The sequence below is a fragment of the Aegilops tauschii genome, chromosome 3 (genome assembly GCF_002575655.3).
Source record: "Aegilops tauschii subsp. strangulata cultivar AL8/78 chromosome 3, Aet v6.0, whole genome shotgun sequence".
NCBI lineage: Eukaryota > Viridiplantae > Streptophyta > Magnoliopsida > Poales > Poaceae > Aegilops > Aegilops tauschii.
Genome location: NC_053037.3, coordinates 578,342,740 through 578,365,680, shown reverse-complemented (window position 1 = coordinate 578,365,680; position 22,941 = coordinate 578,342,740).

Below are 22,941 nucleotides of genomic sequence, written 5' to 3'. Positions count from 1 at the left end.
GATTTGTTTAGGGAGCTAAATGACGGTGAAATTGAAAATCACTACAAAATGAACTCTGAAAATGATGGAACTTGGCATGGCATCATCATTTCGCCCGCATAGCATGTGCAAAAGAGTAGAGAGGGTCACGGCAAAAACTGGACGCACCTCGTGTACAAAATGGACAATCTCTTTCGGAGTATCAGGGTTTCGGACGAGAACTCATCTGTTACACGGGCACTTCAATGTTTTTTAAACTTATTTGAACTCCAGCCTATTTTTGCGTTCAGTATGCATCTTTCAAAGCGACGTCATCAATTTCCAACACGTTTTGACATCATTTGCTGTTTTTCAGTCATTTACCAATTTGTTTAGGGAGCTAAATGACGGTGAAATTGAAAATCACTACAAAATGAACTCTGAAAATGATGGAACTCTACATGGCATCATCATTTCGCCCGCATAGCATGTGCAACAGAGTAGGGAGGGTCACGGCGAAAACTGGACGCACCTCGTGTACAAACTGGACAATCTCTTTCGGAGTATCAGGGATTCGGACGAGAACTCATCTGTTACACGGCCACTTCAATGTTTTTTAAACTTATATGAACTCCAGCCTATTTTTGCGTTCAGTATGCATCATTCAAAGCGACGTCATCAATTTCCAACACGTTCGGACATCGTTTGCTGTTTTTCAGTCATTTACTGATTTGTTTAGGGAGCTAAATAACGGTGAAATTGAAAATCACTACAAAATCAACTCTGAAAATGTTGGAACTTGGCATGGTATCATCATTTCGCCCGCATAGCATGTGCAAAAGAGTAGATAGGGTCACGGCGAAAACTGGACGCACCTCGTCTACAAACTGGACAATCTCTTTCGGAGTATCAGGGTTTCGGACGAGAACTCATCTGTTACACCGGCACTTCAATGTTTTTTAAACTTCTTTTAACTCCAGCCTATTTTTGCGTTCAGTATGCATCATTCAAAGCGACGTCACCAATTTCCAACACGTTCTGACATCATTTGCTGTTTTTCAGTCATTTACCGATTTGTTTAGGGAGCTAAATGACGGTGAAATTGAAAATCACTACAAAATGAAATCTGAAAATGATGGAACTTGGCATGGTATCATCATTTGGCCCGCATAGCATGTGCAAAAGAGTAGAGAGGTTCACGGCGAAAACTGGACGCACCTCGTGTACAAACTGGACAATCTCTTTCGGAGTATCATGGTTTCGGACGAGAACTCATCTGTTACACAGCCACTTCAATGTTTCTTAAACTTATTTGAACTAAAGCCTATTTTTGCGTTCAGTATGCATCATTCAAAGCGACGTCATCAATTTCCAACACGTTCTGACATCATTTGCTATTTTTCAATCTTTTACCGATTTGTTTAGGGAGCTAAATGACGGTGAAATTGAAAATCACTACAAAATGAACTCTGAAAATGTTGGAACTTGGCATGGTATCATCATTTCGCCCGCATAGCATGTGCAAAAGAGTAGAGAGGGTCACGGCGAAAACTGGACGCACCTCGTGTACAAAATGGACAATCTCTTTCGGAGTATCAGGGTTTCGGACGAGAACTCATCTGTTACACGGGCACTTCAATGTTTTTTAAACTTATTTGAACTCCAGCCTATTTTTGCGTTCAGTATGCATCATTCAAAGCGACGTCATCAATTTCCAACACGTTCTGACATCATTTGCTATTTTTCAATCTTTTACCGATTTGTTTAGGGAGCTAAATGACGGTGAAATTGAAAATCACTACAAAATGAACTCTGAAAATGATGGAACTTGGCATGGTATCATCATTTCGCCCACATAGCATGTGCAAAAGAGTAGAGAGGTTCACGGCGAAAACTGGACGCACCTCGTGTACAAAATGGACAATCTCTTTCGGAGTATCAGGGTTTCGGACGAGAACTCATCTGTTACATGGGCACTTCAATGTTTTTTAAACTTATTTGAACTCCAGCCTATTTTTGCGTTCAGTATGCATCATTCCAAGCGACGTCATCAATTTCCAACACGTTCTGACATCATTTGCTGTTTATCAGTCATTTACCGATTTGTTTAGGGAGCTAAATGACGGTGAAATTGAAAATCACTACAAAATGAACTCTGAAAATGATGGAACTTGGCATGGCATCATCATTTCGCCCGCATAGCATGTGCAAAAGAGTAGAGAGGGTCACGGCAAAAACTGGACGCACCTCGTGTACAAAATGGACAATCTCTTTCGGAGTATCAGGGTTTCGGACGAGAACTCATCTGTTACACGGGCACTTCAATGTTTTTTAAACTTATTTGAACTCCAGCCTATTTTTGCGTTCAGTATGCATCTTTCAAAGCGACGTCATCAATTTCCAACACGTTTTGACATCATTTGCTGTTTTTCAGTCATTTACCAATTTGTTTAGGGAGCTAAATGACGGTGAAATTGAAAATCACTACAAAATGAACTCTGAAAATGATGGAACTTCGCATGGCATCATCATCTCGCCCACATAGCATGTGCAAAAGAGTAGAGAGGGTCACGGCGAAAACTGGACGCACCTCGTGTACAAACTGGACAATCTCTTTCGGAGTATCAGGGTTTCGGACGAGAACTCATCTGTTACACAGCCACTTCAATGTTTTTTAAACTTCTTTGAACTCCAGCCTATTTTTGCGTTCAGTATGCAGCATTCAAAGCGACGTCATCAATTTCCAACACGTTCTGACATCATTTACTATTTTTCAGTCATTTACCGATTTGTTTAGGGAGCTAAATGACGGTGAAATTGAAAATCACTACAAAATGAACTCTGAAAATGTTGGAACTTGGCATGGTATCATCATTTCGCCTGCATAGCATGTGCAAAAGAGTAGAGAGGGTCACGGCGAAAACTGGTTGCACCTCGTGTACAAAATGGACAATCTCTTTCGGAGTATCAGGGTTTCGGACGAGAACTCATCTGTTACACGGGCACTTCAATGTTATTTACACTTATTTGAACTCCAGCCTATTTTTGCGTTCAGTATGCATCATTCAATGCGACGTCATCAATTTCCAACACGTTCTGACATCATTTGCTGTTTTTCAGTCATTTACCGATTTGTTTAGGGAGCTAAATGACGGTGAAATTGAAAATCACTACAAAATGAACTCTGAAAAAGTTGGAACTTGGCATGGTATCATCATTTCGCCCGCATAGCATGTGCAAAAGAGTAGAGAGGGTCACGGCGAAAACTGGACGCACCTCGTGTACAAACTGGACAATCTCTTTCGGAGTATCAGGGTTTCGGACGAGAACTCATCTGTTACACCGGCACTTCAATGTTTTTTAAACTTCTTTGAACTCCAACCTATTTTTGCGTTCAGTATGCATCATTCAGAGCGATGTCATCAATTTCCAACACGTTCTGACATCATTTACTGTTTTTCAGTCATTTACTGATTTGTTTAGGGAGCTAAATGACGGTGAAATTGAAAATCACTACAAAATGAACTCTGAAAATGTTGGAACTTGGCATGGTATCATCATTTCGCCCGCATAGCATGTGCAAAAGAGTAGAGAGGGTCACGGCGAAAACTGGACGCACCTCGTGTACAAAATGGACAATCTCTTTCGGAGTACCAGGGTTTCGGACGAGAACTCATCTGTTACACGGGCACTTCAATGTTTTTTAAACTTATTTGAACTCCAGCCGATTTTTGCGTTCAGTATGCATCATTCAAAGCGACGTCATCAATTTCCAACACGTTCTGACATCATTTGCTGTTTTTCAGTCATTTGCCGATTTGTTTAGGGAGCTAAATGACGGTGAAATTGAAAATCACTACAAAATGAACTCTGAAAATGATGGAACTTGGCATGGTATCATCATTTCGCCCGCATAGCATGTGCAAAAGAGTAGAGAGGGTCACGGCGAAAACTGGACGCTTCTCGTGTACAAAATGGACAATCTCTTTCGGAGTATCAGGGTTTCGGACGAGAACTCATCTGTTACATGGGCACTTCAATGTTTTTTAAACTTATTTGAACTCCAGCCTATTTTTGCGTTCAGTATGCATCATTCAAAGCGACGTCATCAATTTCCAACACGTTCTGACATCATTTGCTGTTTTTCAGTCATTTACCGATTTGTTTATGGAGCTAAATGACGGTGAAATTGAAAATCACTACAAAAAGAACTCTGAAAATGATGGAACTTGGCATGGTATCATCATTTCGCCCACATAGCATGTGCAAAAGAGTAGAGAGGGTCACGGCGAAAACTGGACGCACCTCGTGTACAAACTGGACAATCTCTTTCGGAGTATCAGGGTTTCGGACGAGAACTCATCTGTTACACGGGCACTTCAATGTTTTTTAAACTTCTTTGAACTCCAGCCTATTTTTGCGTTCAGTATGCAGCATTCAAAGCGACGTCATCAATTTCCAACACGTTCTGACATCATTTACTATTTTTCAGTCATTTACCGATTTGTTTAGGGAGCTAAATGACGGTGAAATTGAAAATCACTACAAAATGAACTCTGAAAATGTTGGAACTTGGCATGGTATCATCATTTCGCCTGCATAGCATGTGCAAAAGAGTAGAGAGGGTCACGGCGAAAACTGGTTGCACCTCGTGTACAAAATGGACAATCTCTTTCGGAGTATCAGGGTTTCGGACGAGAACTCATCTGTTACACGGGCACTTCAATGTTATTTACACTTATTTGAACTCCAGCCTATTTTTGCGTTCAGTATGCATCATTCAATGCGACGTCATCAATTTCCAACACGTTCTGACATCATTTGCTGTTTTTCAGTCATTTACCGATTTGTTTAGGGAGCTAAATGACGGTGAAATTGAAAATCACTACAAAATGAACTCTGAAAAAGTTGGAACTTGGCATGGTATCATCATTTCGCCCGCATAGCATGTGCAAAAGAGTAGAGAGGGTCACGGCGAAAACTGGACGCACCTCGTGTACAAACTGGACAATCTCTTTCGGAGTATCAGGGTTTCGGACGAGAACTCATCTGTTACACCGGCACTTCAATGTTTTTTAAACTTCTTTGAACTCCAACCTATTTTTGCGTTCAGTATGCATCATTCAGAGCGATGTCATCAATTTCCAACACGTTCTGACATCATTTACTGTTTTTCAGTCATTTACTGATTTGTTTAGGGAGCTAAATGACGGTGAAATTGAAAATCACTACAAAATGAACTCTGAAAATGTTGGAACTTGGCATGGTATCATCATTTCGCCCGCATAGCATGTGCAAAAGAGTAGAGAGGGTCACGGCGAAAACTGGACGCACCTCGTGTACAAAATGGACAATCTCTTTCGGAGTACCAGGGTTTCGGACGAGAACTCATCTGTTACACGGGCACTTCAATGTTTTTTAAACTTATTTGAACTCCAGCCGATTTTTGCGTTCAGTATGCATCATTCAAAGCGACGTCAACAATTTCCAACACGTTCTGACATCATTTGCTGTTTTTCAGTCATTTGCCGATTTGTTTAGGGAGCTAAATGACGGTGAAATTGAAAATCACTACAAAATGAACTCTGAAAATGATGGAACTTGGCATGGTATCATCATTTCGCCCGCATAGCATGTGCAAAAGAGTAGAGAGGGTCACGGCGAAAACTGGACGCTTCTCGTGTACAAAATGGACAATCTCTTTCGGAGTATCAGGGTTTCGGACAAGAACTCATCTGTTAGACCGGCACTTCAATGTTTTTTAAACTTCTTTGAACTCCAGCCTATTTTTGCGTTCAGTATGCATCATTCAAAGCGACGTCATCAATTTCCAACACGTTCTGACATCATTTGCTGTTTTTCAGTCATTTACCGATTTGTTTAGGGAGCTAAATGACGGTGAAATTGAAAATCACTACAAAATGAACTCTGAAAATGTCGAAACTTGGCATGGTATCATCATTTCGCCCGCATAGCATGTGCAAAAGAGTAGAGAGGTTCACGGCGAAAACTGGACGCACCTCGTGTACAAAATGGACAATCTCTTTCGGAGTATCAGGGTTTCGGACGAGAACTCATCTGTTACACGGGCACTTCAATGTTTTTTAAACTTATTTGAACTCTAGCCTATTTTTGCGTTCAGTATGCATCATTCAAGGCGACGTCATCAATTTCCAACACGTTCTGACATCATTTGCTGTTTTTCAGTCAGTTACCCATTTGTTTAGGGAGCTAAATGACGGTGAAATTGAAAATCACTACAAAATGAACTCTGAAAATGATGGAACTTGGCATGGTATCATCATTTCGCCCACATAGCATGTGCAAAAGAGTAGAGAGGTTCACGGCGAAAACTGGACGCACCTCGTGTACAAAATGGACAATCTCTTTCGGAGTATCAGGGTTTCGGACGAGAACTCATCTGTTACATGGGCACTTCAATGTTTTTTAAACTTATTTGAACTCCAGCCTATTTTTGCGTTCAGTATGCATCATTCCAAGCGACGTCATCAATTTCCAACACGTTCTGACATCATTTGCTGTTTTTCAGTCATTTACCGATTTGTTTAGGGAGCTAAATGACGGTGAAATTGAAAATCACTACAAAATGAACTCTGAAAATGATGGAACTTGGCATGGCATCATCATTTCGCCCGCATAGCATGTGCAAAAGAGTAGAGAGGGTCACGGCAAAAACTGGACGCACCTCGTGTACAAAATGGACAATCTCTTTCGGAGTATCAGGGTTTCGGACGAGAACTCATCTGTTACACGGGCACTTCAATGTTTTTTAAACTTATTTGAACTCCAGCCTATTTTTGCGTTCAGTATGCATCTTTCAAAGCGACGTCATCAATTTCCAACACGTTTTGACATCATTTGCTGTTTTTCAGTCATTTACCAATTTGTTTAGGGAGCTAAATGACGGTGAAATTGAAAATCACTACAAAATGAACTCTGAAAATGATGGAACTCTACATGGCATCATCATTTCGCCCGCATAGCATGTGCAACAGAGTAGGGAGGGTCACGGCGAAAACTGGACGCACCTCGTGTACAAACTGGACAATCTCTTTCGGAGTATCAGGGATTCGGACGAGAACTCATCTGTTACACGGCCACTTCAATGTTTTTTAAACTTATATGAACTCCAGCCTATTTTTGCGTTCAGTATGCATCATTCAAAGCGACGTCATCAATTTCCAACACGTTCGGACATCGTTTGCTGTTTTTCAGTCATTTACTGATTTGTTTAGGGAGCTAAATAACGGTGAAATTGAAAATCACTACAAAATCAACTCTGAAAATGTTGGAACTTGGCATGGTATCATCATTTCGCCCGCATAGCATGTGCAAAAGAGTAGATAGGGTCACGGCGAAAACTGGACGCACCTCGTCTACAAACTGGACAATCTCTTTCGGAGTATCAGGGTTTCGGACGAGAACTCATCTGTTACACCGGCACTTCAATGTTTTTTAAACTTCTTTTAACTCCAGCCTATTTTTGCGTTCAGTATGCATCATTCAAAGCGACGTCATCAATTTCCAACACGTTCTGACATCATTTGCTGTTTTTCAGTCATTTACCGATTTGTTTAGGGAGCTAAATGACGGTGAAATTGAAAATCACTACAAAATGAAATCTGAAAATGATGGAACTTGGCATGGTATCATCATTTGGCCCGCATAGCATGTGCAAAAGAGTAGAGAGGTTCACGGCGAAAACTGGACGCACCTCGTGTACAAACTGGACAATCTCTTTCGGAGTATCATGGTTTCGGACGAGAACTCATCTGTTACACAGCCACTTCAATGTTTCTTAAACTTATTTGAACTAAAGCCTATTTTTGCGTTCAGTATGCATCATTCAAAGCGACGTCATCAATTTCCAACACGTTCTGACATCATTTGCTATTTTTCAATCTTTTACCGATTTGTTTAGGGAGCTAAATGACGGTGAAATTGAAAATCACTACAAAATGAACTCTGAAAATGTTGGAACTTGGCATGGTATCATCATTTCGCCCGCATAGCATGTGCAAAAGAGTAGAGAGGGTCACGGCGAAAACTGGACGCACCTCGTGTACAAAATGGACAATCTCTTTCGGAGTATCAGGGTTTCGGACGAGAACTCATCTGTTACACGGGCACTTCAATGTTTTTTAAACTTATTTGAACTCCAGCCTATTTTTGCGTTCAGTATGCATCATTCAAAGCGACGTCATCAATTTCCAACACGTTCTGACATCATTTGCTATTTTTCAATCTTTTACCGATTTGTTTAGGGAGCTAAATGACGGTGAAATTGAAAATCACTACAAAATGAACTCTGAAAATGATGGAACTTGGCATGGTATCATCATTTCGCCCACATAGCATGTGCAAAAGAGTAGAGAGGTTCACGGCGAAAACTGGACGCACCTCGTGTACAAAATGGACAATCTCTTTCGGAGTATCAGGGTTTCGGACGAGAACTCATCTGTTACATGGGCACTTCAATGTTTTTTAAACTTATTTGAACTCCAGCCTATTTTTGCGTTCAGTATGCATCATTCCAAGCGACGTCATCAATTTCCAACACGTTCTGACATCATTTGCTGTTTATCAGTCATTTACCGATTTGTTTAGGGAGCTAAATGACGGTGAAATTGAAAATCACTACAAAATGAACTCTGAAAATGATGGAACTTGGCATGGCATCATCATTTCGCCCGCATAGCATGTGCAAAAGAGTAGAGAGGGTCACGGCAAAAACTGGACGCACCTCGTGTACAAAATGGACAATCTCTTTCGGAGTATCAGGGTTTCGGACGAGAACTCATCTGTTACACGGGCACTTCAATGTTTTTTAAACTTATTTGAACTCCAGCCTATTTTTGCGTTCAGTATGCATCTTTCAAAGCGACGTCATCAATTTCCAACACGTTTTGACATCATTTGCTGTTTTTCAGTCATTTACCAATTTGTTTAGGGAGCTAAATGACGGTGAAATTGAAAATCACTACAAAATGAACTCTGAAAATGATGGAACTCTACATGGCATCATCATTTCGCCCGCATAGCATGTGCAAAAGAGTAGAGAGGGTCACGGCGAAAACTGGACGCACCTCGTGTACAAAATGGACAATCTCTTTCGGAGTATCAGGGTTTCGGACGAGAACTCATCTGTTACACGGGCACTTCAATGTTTTTTAAACTTATTTGAACTCCAGCCTATTTTTGCGTTCAGTATGCATCATTCAAAGCGACGTCATCAATTTCCAACACGTTCTGACATAATTTGCTGTTTTTCAGTCATTTACCGATTTGTTTAGGGAGCTAAATGACGGTGAAATTGAAAATCACTACAAAATGAACTCTGAAAATGATGGAACTTCGCATGGCATCATCATCTCGCCCACATAGCATGTGCAAAAGAGTAGAGAGGGTCACGGCGAAAACTGGACGCACCTCGTGTACAAACTGGACAATCTCTTTCGGAGTATCAGGGTTTCGGACGAGAACTCATCTGTTACACAGCCACTTCAATGTTTTTTAAACTTCTTTGAACTCCAGCCTATTTTTGCGTTCAGTATGCAGCATTCAAAGCGACGTCATCAATTTCCAACACGTTCTGACATCATTTACTATTTTTCAGTCATTTACCGATTTGTTTAGGGAGCTAAATGACGGTGAAATTGAAAATCACTACAAAATGAACTCTGAAAATGTTGGAACTTGGCATGGTATCATCATTTCGCCTGCATAGCATGTGCAAAAGAGTAGAGAGGGTCACGGCGAAAACTGGATGCACCTCGTGTACAAAATGGACAATCTCTTTCGGAGTATCAGGGTTTCGGACGAGAACTCATCTGTTACACGGGCACTTCAATGTTATTTACACTTATTTGAACTCCAGCCTATTTTTGCGTTCAGTATGCATCATTCAATGCGACGTCATCAATTTCCAACACGTTCTGACATCATTTGCTGTTTTTCAGTCATTTACCGATTTGTTTAGGGAGCTAAATGACGGTGAAATTGAAAATCACTACAAAATGAACTCTGAAAAAGTTGGAACTTGGCATGGTATCATCATTTCGCCCGCATAGCATGTGCAAAAGAGTAGAGAGGGTCACGGCGAAAACTGGACGCACCTCGTGTACAAACTGGACAATCTCTTTCGGAGTATCAGGGTTTCGGACGAGAACTCATCTGTTACACCGGCACTTCAATGTTTTTTAAACTTCTTTGAACTCCAACCTATTTTTGCGTTCAGTATGCATCATTCAGAGCGATGTCATCAATTTCCAACACGTTCTGACATCATTTACTGTTTTTCAGTCATTTACTGATTTGTTCAGGGAGCTAAATGACGGTGAAATTGAAAATCACTACAAAATGAACTCTGAAAATGTTGGAACTTGGCATGGTATCATCATTTCGCCCGCATAGCATGTGCAAAAGAGTAGAGAGGGTCACGGCGAAAACTGGACGCACCTCGTGTACAAAATAGACAATCTCTTTCGGAGTACCAGGGTTTCGGACGAGAACTCATCTGTTACACGGGCACTTCAATGTTTTTTAAACTTATTTGAACTCCAGCCGATTTTTGCGTTCAGTATGCATCATTCAAAGCGACGTCATCAATTTCCAACACGTTCTGACATCATTTGCTGTTTTTCAGTCATTTGCCGATTTGTTTAGGGAGCTAAATGACGGTGAAATTGAAAATCACTACAAAATGAACTCTGAAAATGATGGAACTTGGCATGGTATCATCATTTCGCCCGCATAGCATGTGCAAAAGAGTAGAGAGGGTCACGGCGAAAACTGGACGCTTCTCGTGTACAAAATGGACAATCTCTTTCGGAGTATCAGGGTTTCGGACGAGAACTCATCTGTTACATGGGCACTTCAATGTTTTTTAAACTTATTTGAACTCCAGCCTATTTTTGCGTTCAGTATGCATCATTCAAAGCGACGTCATCAATTTCCAACACGTTCTGACATCATTTGCTGTTTTTCAGTCATTTACCGATTTGTTTATGGAGCTAAATGACGGTGAAATTGAAAATCACTACAAAAAGAACTCTGAAAATGATGGAACTTGGCATGGTATCATCATTTCGCCCACATAGCATGTGCAAAAGAGTAGAGAGGGTCACGGCGAAAACTGGACGCACCTCGTGTACAAACTGGACAATCTCTTTCGGAGTATCAGGGTTTCGGACAAGAACTCATCTGTTAGACCGGCACTTCAATGTTTTTTAAACTTCTTTGAACTCCAGCCTATTTTTGCGTTCAGTATGCATCATTCAAAGCGACGTCATCAATTTCCAACACGTTCTGACATCATTTGCTGTTTTTCAGTCATTTACCGATTTGTTTAGGGAGCTAAATGACGGTGAAATTGAAAATCACTACAAAATGAACTCTGAAAATGTTGAAACTTGGCATGGTATCATCATTTCGCCCGCATAGCATGTGCAAAAGAGTAGAGAGGTTCACGGCGAAAACTGGACGCACCTCGTGTACAAAATGGACAATCTCTTTCGGAGTATCAGGGTTTCGGACGAGAACTCATCTGTTACACGGGCACTTCAATGTTTTTTAAACTTATTTGAACTCTAGCCTATTTTTGCGTTCAGTATGCATCATTCAAGGCGACGTCATCAATTTCCAACACGTTCTGACATCATTTGCTGTTTTTCAGTCAGTTACCCATTTGTTTAGGGAGCTAAATGACGGTGAAATTGAAAATCACTACAAAATGAACTCTGAAAATGATGGAACTTGTCATGGTATCATCATTTCGCCCACATAGCATGTGCAAAAGAGTAGAGAGGTTCACGGCGAAAACTGGACGCACCTCGTGTACAAAATGGACAATCTCTTTCGGAGTATCAGGGTTTCGGACGAGAACTCATCTGTTACATGGGCACTTCAATGTTTTTTAAACTTATTTGAACTCCAGCCTATTTTTGCGTTCAGTATGCATCATTCCAAGCGACGTCATCAATTTCCAACACGTTCTGACATCATTTGCTGTTTTTCAGTCATTTACTGATTTGTTTAGGGAGCTAAATGACGGTGAAATTGAAAATCACTACAAAATGAACTCTGAAAATGATGGAACTTGGCATGGCATCATCATTTCGCCCGCATAGCATGTGCAAAAGAGTAGAGAGGGTCACGGCAAAAACTGGACGCACCTCGTGTACAAAATGGACAATCTCTTTCGGAGTATCAGGGTTTCGGACGAGAACTCATCTGTTACACGGGCACTTCAATGTTTTTTAAACTTATTTGAACTCCAGCCTATTTTTGCGTTCATTATGCATCTTTCAAAGCGACGTCATCAATTTCCAACACGTTTTGACATCATTTGCTGTTTTTCAGTCATTTACCAATTTGTTTAGGGAGCTAAATGACGGTGAAATTGAAAATCACTACAAAATGAACTCTGAAAATGATGGAACTCTACATGGCATCATCATTTCGCCCGCATAGCATGTGCAACAGAGTAGGGAGGGTCACGGCGAAAACTGGACGCACCTCGTGTACAAACTGGACAATCTCTTTCGGAGTATCAGGGATTCGGACGAGAACTCATCTGTTACACGGCCACTTCAATGTTTTTTAAACTTATATGAACTCCAGCCTATTTTTGCGTTCAGTATGCATCATTCAAAGCGACGTCATCAATTTCCAACACGTTCGGACATCGTTTGCTGTTTTTCAGTCATTTACTGATTTGTTTAGGGAGCTAAATAACGGTGAAATTGAAAATCACTACAAAATCAACTCTGAAAATGTTGGAACTTGGCATGGTATCATCATTTCGCCCGCATAGCATGTGCAAAAGAGTAGATAGGGTCACGGCGAAAACTGGACGCACCTCGTCTACAAACTGGACAATCTCTTTCGGAGTATCAGGGTTTCGGACGAGAACTCATCTGTTACACCGGCACTTCAATGTTTTTTAAACTTCTTTTAACTCCAGCCTATTTTTGCGTTCAGTATGCATCATTCAAAGCGACGTCATCAATTTCCAACACGTTCTGACATCATTTGCTGTTTTTCAGTCATTTACCGATTTGTTTAGGGAGCTAAATGACGGTGAAATTGAAAATCACTACAAAATGAAATCTGAAAATGATGGAACTTGGCATGGTATCATCATTTGGCCCGCATAGCATGTGCAAAAGAGTAGAGAGGGTCACGGCGAAAACTGGACGCACCTCGTGTACAAACTGGACAATCTCTTTCGGAGTATCATGGTTTCGGACGAGAACTCATCTGTTACACAGCCACTTCAATGTTTCTTGAACTTATTTGAACTAAAGCCTATTTTTGCGTTCAGTATGCATCATTCAAAGCGACGTCATCAATTTCCAACACGTTCTGACATCATTTGCTATTTTTCAATCTTTTACCGATTTGTTTAGGGAGCTAAATGACGGTGAAATTGAAAATCACTACAAAATGAACTCTGAAAATGTTGGAACTTGGCATGGTATCATCATTTCGCCCGCATAGCATGTGCAAAAGAGTAGAGAGGGTCACGGCGAAAACTGGACGCACCTCGTGTAGAAAATGGACAATCTCTTTCGGAGTATCAGGGTTTCGGACGAGAACTCATCTGTTACACGGGCACTTCAATGTTTTTTAAACTTATTTGAACTCCAGCCTATTTTTGCGTTCAGTATGCATCATTCAAAGCGACGTCATCAATTTCCAACACGTTCTGACATAATTTGCTGTTTTTCAGTCATTTACCGATTTGTTTAGGGAGCTAAATGACGGTGAAATTGAAAATCACTACAAAATGAACTCTGAAAATGATGGAACTTCGCATGGCATCATCATCTCGCCCACATAGCATGTGCAAAAGAGTAGAGAGGGTCACGGCGAAAACTGGACGCACCTCGTGTACAAACTGGACAATCTCTTTCGGAGTATCAGGGTTTCGGACGAGAACTCATCTGTTACACAGCCACTTCAATGTTTTTTAAACTTCTTTGAACTCCAGCCTATTTTTGCGTTCAGTATGCAGCATTCAAAGCGACGTCATCAATTTCCAACACGTTCTGACATCATTTACTATTTTTCAGTCATTTACCGATTTGTTTAGGGAGCTAAATGACGGTGAAATTGAAAATCACTACAAAATGAACTCTGAAAATGTTGGAACTTGGCATGGTATCATCATTTCGCCTGCATAGCATGTGCAAAAGAGTAGAGAGGGTCACGGCGAAAACTGGATGCACCTCGTGTACAAAATGGACAATCTCTTTCGGAGTATCAGGGTTTCGGACGAGAACTCATCTGTTACACGGGCACTTCAATGTTATTTACACTTATTTGAACTCCAGCCTATTTTTGCGTTCAGTATGCATCATTCAATGCGACGTCATCAATTTCCAACACGTTCTGACATCATTTGCTGTTTTTCAGTCATTTACCGATTTGTTTAGGGAGCTAAATGACGGTGAAATTGAAAATCACTACAAAATGAACTCTGAAAAAGTTGGAACTTGGCATGGTATCATCATTTCGCCCGCATAGCATGTGCAAAAGAGTAGAGAGGGTCACGGCGAAAACTGGACGCACCTCGTGTACAAACTGGACAATCTCTTTCGGAGTATCAGGGTTTCGGACGAGAACTCATCTGTTACACCGGCACTTCAATGTTTTTTAAACTTCTTTGAACTCCAACCTATTTTTGCGTTCAGTATGCATCATTCAGAGCGATGTCATCAATTTCCAACACGTTCTGACATCATTTACTGTTTTTCAGTCATTTACTGATTTGTTTAGGGAGCTAAATGACGGTGAAATTGAAAATCACTACAAAATGAACTCTGAAAATGTTGGAACTTGGCATGGTATCATCATTTCGCCCGCATAGCATGTGCAAAAGAGTAGAGAGGGTCACGGCGAAAACTGGACGCACCTCGTGTACAAAATGGACAATCTCTTTCGGAGTACCAGGGTTTCGGACGAGAACTCATCTGTTACACGGGCACTTCAATGTTTTTTAAACTTATTTGAACTCCAGCCGATTTTTGCGTTCAGTATGCATCATTCAAAGCGACGTCATCAATTTCCAACACGTTCTGACATCATTTGCTGTTTTTCAGTCATTTGCCGATTTGTTTAGGGAGCTAAATGACGGTGAAATTGAAAATCACTACAAAATGAACTCTGAAAATGATGGAACTTGGCATGGTATCATCATTTCGCCCGCATAGCATGTGCAAAAGAGTAGAGAGGGTCACGGCGAAAACTGGACGCTTCTCGTGTACAAAATGGACAATCTCTTTCGGAGTATCAGGGTTTCGGACGAGAACTCATCTGTTACATGGGCACTTCAATGTTTTTTAAACTTATTTGAACTCCAGCCTATTTTTGCGTTCAGTATGCATCATTCAAAGCGACGTCATCAATTTCCAACACGTTCTGACATCATTTGCTGTTTTTCAGTCATTTACCGATTTGTTTATGGAGCTAAATGACGGTGAAATTGAAAATCACTACAAAAAGAACTCTGAAAATGATGGAACTTGGCATGGTATCATCATTTCGCCCACATAGCTTGTGCAAAAGAGTAGAGAGGGTCACGGCGAAAACTGGACGCACCTCGTGTACAAACTGGACAATATCTTTCGGAGTATCAGGGTTTCGGACGAGAACTCATCTATTACACCGGCACTTCAATGGTTTTTAAACTTCTTTGAACTCCAGCCTATTTTTGTGTTCAGTATGCATCATTCAAAGCGACGTCATCAATTTCCAACACGTTCTGACATCATTTGCTATTTTTCAGTCATTTACCGATTTGTTTAGGGAGCTAAATGACGGTGAAATTTAAAATCACTACAAAATGAACTCTGAAAATGTTGGAACTTGGCATAGTATCATCATTTCGCCCGCATAGCATGTGCAAAAGAGTAGAGAGGTTCACGGCGAAAACTGGACGCACCTCGTGTACAAAATGGACAATCTCTTTCGGAGTATCAGGGTTTCGGACGAGAACTCATCTGTTACACCGGCACTTCAATGTTTTTTAAACTTATTTGAACTCCAGCCTATTTTTGCGTTCAGTATGCATCATTCAAAGCGACGTCATCAATTTCCAGCACGTTATGACATCATTTGCGGTTTTTCAGTCATTTACCGATTTGTTTAGGGAGCTAAATGACGGTGAAATTGAAAATCACTACAAAATGATCTCTGAAAATGATGGAACTTGGCATGGTATCATCATTTCGCCCACATAGCATGAGCAAAAGAGTAGAGAGGGTCATGGCGCAAACTGGACGCACCTCGTGTACAAACTGGACAATCTCTTTCGGAGTATCAGGGTTTCGGACGAGAACTCATCTGTTACACGGGCACTTCAATGTTTTTTAAACTTCTTTGAACTCCAGCCTATTTTTGCGTTCAGTATGCATCATTCAAAGCAACGTCATCAATTTCCAGCACGTTCTGACATCATTTGTGGTTTTTCAGTCATTTACCGATTTGTTTAGGGAGCTAAATGACGGTGAAATTGAAAATCACTACAAAATGAACTCTGAAAATGATGGAACTTGGCATGGTATCATCATTTCGCCCACATAGCATGAGCAAAAGAGTAGAGAGGGTCACGGCGCAAACTGGACGCACCTCGTGTACAAACTGGACAATCTCTTTCGGAGTATCAGGGTTTCGGACGAGAAGTCATCTGTTACACGGGCACTTCAATGTTTTTTAAACTTCTTTGAACTCCAGCCTATTTTTGCGTTCAGTATGCATCATTCAAAGCGACGTCATCAATTTCCAACACGTTCTGACATCATTTGCTGTTTTTCAGTCATTTACCGATTTGTTTAGGGAGCTAAATGACGGTGAAATTGAAAATCACTACAAAATGAACTCTGAAAATGTTGGAACTTGGCATGGTATCATCATTTCGCCCGCACAGCATGTGCAAAAGAGTAGAGAGGGTCACGGCGAAAACTGGAAGCACCTCGTGTACAAACTGGACAATCTCTTTCGGAGTATCAGGGTTTCGGACGAGAACGCATCTGTTACACCGGCACTTCAATGTTTTTTAAACTTCTTTGAACTCCAGCCTATTTTTGCGTTCAGTATGCATCATTCAAAGTGACGTCACCAATTTCCAACACGTTCTGACATCATTTGCTGTTTTTCAGTCATTTACCGATTTGTTTAGGGAGCTAAATGACGGTGAAATTGAAAATCACTACAAAATGAACTCTGGAAATGTTGGAACTTGGCATGGTATCATCATTTCGCCCGCATAGCATGTGCAAAAGAGTAGAGAGGGTCACGGCGAAAGATGGACGCACCTCGTGTACAAACTGGACAATCTCTTTCAGAGTATCAGGGTTTCGGACGAGAACTCATCTGTTACACCGGCACTTCAATGTTTTTTAAACTTCTTTGAACTCCAGCCTATTTTTGCGTTCAGTATGCATCATTCAAAGTGACGTCACCAATTTCCAACACGTTCTGACATCATTTGCTGTTTTTCAGTCATTTACCGATTTGTTTAGGGAGCTAAATGACGGTGAAATTGAAAATCACTACAAAATGAAATCTGAAAATGATGGAACTTGGCATGGTATCATCATTTGGCCCGCATAGCATGTGCAAAAGAGTAGAGAGGGTCACGGCGAAAACTGGACGCACCTCGTGTACAAACTGGACAATCTCTTTCGGAGTATCATGGTTTCGGACGAGAACTCATCTGTTACACAGCCACTTCAATGTTTCTTAAACTTATTTGAACTAAAGCCTATTTTTGCGTTCAGTATGCATCATTCAAAGCGACGTCATCAATTTCCAACACGTTCTGACATCATTTGCTATTTTTCAATCTTTTACCGATTTGTTTAGGGAGCTAAATGACGGTGAAATTGAAAATCACTACAAAATGAACTCTGAAAATGTTGGAACTTGGCATGGTATCATCATTTCGCCCGCATAGCATGTGCAAAAGAGTAGAGAGGTTCACGGCGAAAACTGGACGCACCTCGTGTACAAAATGGACAATCTCTTTCGGAGTATCAGGGTTTCGGACGAGAACTCATCTGTTACATGGGCACTTCAATGTTTTTTAAACTTATTTGAACTCCAGCCTATTTTTGCGTTCAGTATGCATCATTCCAAGCGACGTCATCAATTTCCAACACGTTCTGACATCATTTGCTGTTTTTCAGTCATTTACCGATTTGTTTAGGGAGCTAAATGACGGTGAAATTGAAAATCACTACAAAATGAACTCTGAAAATGATGGAACTTGGCATGGCATCATCATTTCGCCCGCATAGCATGTGCAAAAGAGTAGAGAGGGTCACGGCAAAAACTGGACGCACCTCGTGTACAAAATGGACAATCTCTTTCGGAGTATCAGGGTTTCGGACGAGAACTCATCTGTTACACGGGCACTTCAATGTTTTTTAAACTTATTTGAACTCCAGCCTATTTTTGCGTTCAGTATGCATCTTTCAAAGCGACGTCATCAATTTCCAACACGTTTTGACATCATTTGCTGTTTTTCAGTCATTTACCAATTTGTTTAGGGAGCTAAATGACGGTGAAATTGAAAATCACTACAAAATGAACTCTGAAAATGATGGAAATCTACATGGCATCATCATTTCGCCCGCATAGCATGTGCAACAGAGTAGGGAGGGTCACGGCGAAAACTGGACGCACCTCGTGTACAAACTGGACAATCTCTTTCGGAGTATCAGGGATTCGGACGAGAACTCATCTGTTACACGGCCACTTCAATGTTTTTTAAACTTATATGAACTCCAGCCTATTTTTGCGTTCAGTATGCATCATTCAAAGCGACGTCATCAATTTCCAACACGTTCGGACATCGTTTGCTGTTTTTCAGTCATTTACTGATTTGTTTAGGGAGCTAAATAACGGTGAAATTGAAAATCACTACAAAATCAACTCTGAAAATGTTGGAACTTGGCATGGTATCATCATTTCGCCCGCATAGCATGTGCAAAAGAGTAGATAGGGTCACGGCGAAAACTGGACGCACCTCGTCTACAAACTGGACAATCTCTTTCGGACTATCAGGGTTTCGGACGAGAACTCATCTGTTACACCGGCACTTCAATGTTTTTTAAACTTCTTTTAACTCCAGCCTATTTTTGCGTTCAGTATGCATCATTCAAAGCGACGTCATCAATTTCCAACACGTTCTGACATCATTTGCTGTTTTTCAGTCATTTACCGATTTGTTTAGGGAGCTAAATGACGGTGAAATTGAAAATCACTACAAAATGAAATCTGAAAATGATGGAACTTGGCATGGTATCATCATTTGGCCCGCATAGCATGTGCAAAAGAGTAGAGAGGGTCACGGCGAAAACTGGACGCACCTCGTGTACAAACTGGACAATCTCTTTCGGAGTATCATGGTTTCGGACGAGAACTCATCTGTTACACAGCCACTTCAATGTTTCTTAAACTTATTTGAACTAAAGCCTATTTTTGCGTTCAGTATGCATCATTCAAAGCGACGTCATCAATTTCCAACACGTTCTGACATCATTTGCTATTTTTCAATCTTTTACCGATTTGTTTAGGGAGCTAAATGACGGTGAAATTGAAAATCACTACAAAATGAACTCTGAAAATGTTGGAACTTGGCATGGTATCATCATTTCGCCCGCATAGCATGTGCAAAAGAGTAGAGAGGGTCACGGCGAAAACTGGACGCACCTCGTGTACAAAATGGACAATCTCTTTCGGAGTATCAGGGTTTCGGACGAGAACTCATCTGTTACACGGGCACTTCAATGTTTTTTAAACTTATTTGAACTCCAGCCTATTTTTGCGTTCAGTATGCATCATTCAAAGCGACGTCATCAATTTCCAACACGTTCTGACATAATTTGCTGTTTTTCAGTCATTTACCGATTTGTTTAGGGAGCTAAATGACGGTGAAATTGAAAATCACTACAAAATGAACTCTGAAAATGATGGAACTTCGCATGGCATCATCATCTCGCCCACATAGCATGTGCAAAAGAGTAGAGAGGGTCACGGCGAAAACTGGACGCACCTCGTGTACAAACTGGACAATCTCTTTCGGAGTATCAGGGTTTCGGACGAGAACTCATCTGTTACACAGCCACTTCAATGTTTTTTAAACTTCTTTGAACTCCAGCCTATTTTTGCGTTCAGTATGCAGCATTCAAAGCGACGTCATCAATTTCCAACACGTTCTGACATCATTTACTATTTTTCAGTCATTTACCGATTTGTTTAGGGAGCTAAATGACGGTGAAATTGAAAATCACTACAAAATGAACTCTGAAAATGTTGGAACTTGGCATGGTATCATCATTTCGCCTGCATAGCATGTGCAAAAGAGTAGAGAGGGTCACGGCGAAAACTGGTTGCACCTCGTGTACAAAATGGACAATCTCTTTCGGAGTATCAGGGTTTCGGACGAGAACTCATCTGTTACACGGGCACTTCAATGTTATTTACACTTATTTGAACTCCAGCCTATTTTTGCGTTCAGTATGCATCATTCAATGCGACGTCATCAATTTCCAACACGTTCTGACATCATTTGCTGTTTTTCAGTCATTTACCGATTTGTTTAGGGAGCTAAATGACGGTGAAATTGAAAATCACTACAAAATGAACTCTGAAAAAGTTGGAACTTGGCATGGTATCATCATTTCGCCCGCATAGCATGTGCAAAAGAGTAGAGAGGGTCACGGCGAAAACTGGACGCACCTCGTGTACAAACTGGACAATCTCTTTCGGAGTATCAGGGTTTCGGACGAGAACTCATCTGTTACACCGGCACTTCAATGTTTTTTAAACTTCTTTGAACTCCAACCTATTTTTGCGTTCAGTATGCATCATTCAGAGCGATGTCATCAATTTCCAACACGTTCTGACATCATTTACTGTTTTTCAGTCATTTACTGATTTGTTTAGGGAGCTAAATGATGGTGAAATTGAAAATCACTACAAAATGAACTCTGAAAATGTTGGAACTTGGCATGGTATCATCATTTCGCCCGCATAGCATGTGCAAAAGAGTAGAGAGGGTCACGGCGAAAACTGGACGCACCTCGTGTACAAAATGGACAATCTCTTTCGGAGTACCAGGGTTTCGGACGAGAACTCATCTGTTACACGGGCACTTCAATGTTTTTTAAACTTATTTGAACTCCAGCCGATTTTTGCGTTCAGTATGCATCATTCAAAGCGACGTCATCAATTTCCAACACGTTCTGACATCATTTGCTGTTTTTCAGTCATTTGCCGATTTGTTTAGGGAGCTAAATGACGGTGAAATTGAAAATCACTACAAAATGAACTCTGAAAATGATGGAACTTGGCATGGTATCATCATTTCGCCCGCATAGCATGTGCAAAAGAGTAGAGAGGGTCACGGCGAAAACTGGACGCTTCTCGTGTACAAAATGGACAATCTCTTTCGGAGTATCAGGGTTTCGGACGAGAACTCATCTGTTACATGGGCACTTCAATGTTTTTTAAACTTATTTGAACTCCAGCCTATTTTTGCGTTCAGTATGCATCATTCAAAGCGACGTCATCAATTTCCAACACGTTCTGACATCATTTGCTGTTTTTCAGTCATTTACCGATTTGTTTATGGAGCTAAATGACGGTGAAATTGAAAATCACTACAAAAAGAACTCTGAAAATGATGGAACTTGGCATGGTATCATCATTTCGCCCACATAGCATGTGCAAAAGAGTAGAGAGGGTCACGGCGAAAACTGGACGCACCTCGTGTACAAACTGGACAATCTCTTTCGGAGTATCAGGGTTTCGGACAAGAACTCATCTGTTAGACCGGCACTTCAATGTTTTTTAAACTTCTTTGAACTCCAGCCTATTTTTGCGTTCAGTATGCATCATTCAAAGCGACGTCATCAATTTCCAACACGTTCTGACATCATTTGCTGTTTTTCAGTCATTTACCGATTTGTTTAGGGAGCTAAATGACGGTGAAATTGAAAATCACTACAAAATGAACTCTGAAAATGTCGAAACTTGGCATGGTATCATCATTTCGCCCGCATAGCATGTGCAAAAGAGTAGAGAGGTTCACGGCGAAAACTGGACGCACCTCGTGTACAAAATGGACAATCTCTTTCGGAGTATCAGGGTTTCGGACGAGAACTCATCTGTTACACGGGCACTTCAATGTTTTTTAAACTTATTTGAACTCTAGCCTATTTTTGCGTTCAGTATGCATCATTCAAGGCGACGTCATCAATTTCCAACACGTTCTGACATCATTTGCTGTTTTTCAGTCAGTTACCCATTTGTTTAGGGAGCTAAATGACGGTGAAATTGAAAATCACTACAAAATGAACTCTGAAAATGATGGAACTTGGCATGGTATCATCATTTCGCCCACATAGCATGTGCAAAAGAGTAGAGAGGTTCACGGCGAAAACTGGACGCACCTCGTGTACAAAATGGACAATCTCTTTCGGAGTATCAGGGTTTCGGACGAGAACTCATCTGTTACATGGGCACTTCAATGTTTTTTAAACTTATTTGAACTCCAGCCTATTTTTGCGTTCAGTATGCATCATTCCAAGCGACGTCATCAATTTCCAACACGTTCTGACATCATTTGCTGTTTTTCAGTCATTTACCGATTTGTTTAGGGAGCTAAATGACGGTGAAATTGAAAATCACTACAAAATGAACTCTGAAAATGATGGAACTTGGCATGGCATCATCATTTCGCCCGCATAGCATGTGCAAAAGAGTAGAGAGGGTCACGGCAAAAACTGGACGCACCTCGTGTACAAAATGGACAATCTCTTTCGGAGTATCAGGGTTTCGGACGAGAACTCATCTGTTACACGGGCACTTCAATGTTTTTTAAACTTATTTGAACTCCAGCCTATTTTTGCGTTCAGTATGCATCTTTCAAAGCGACGTCATCAATTTCCA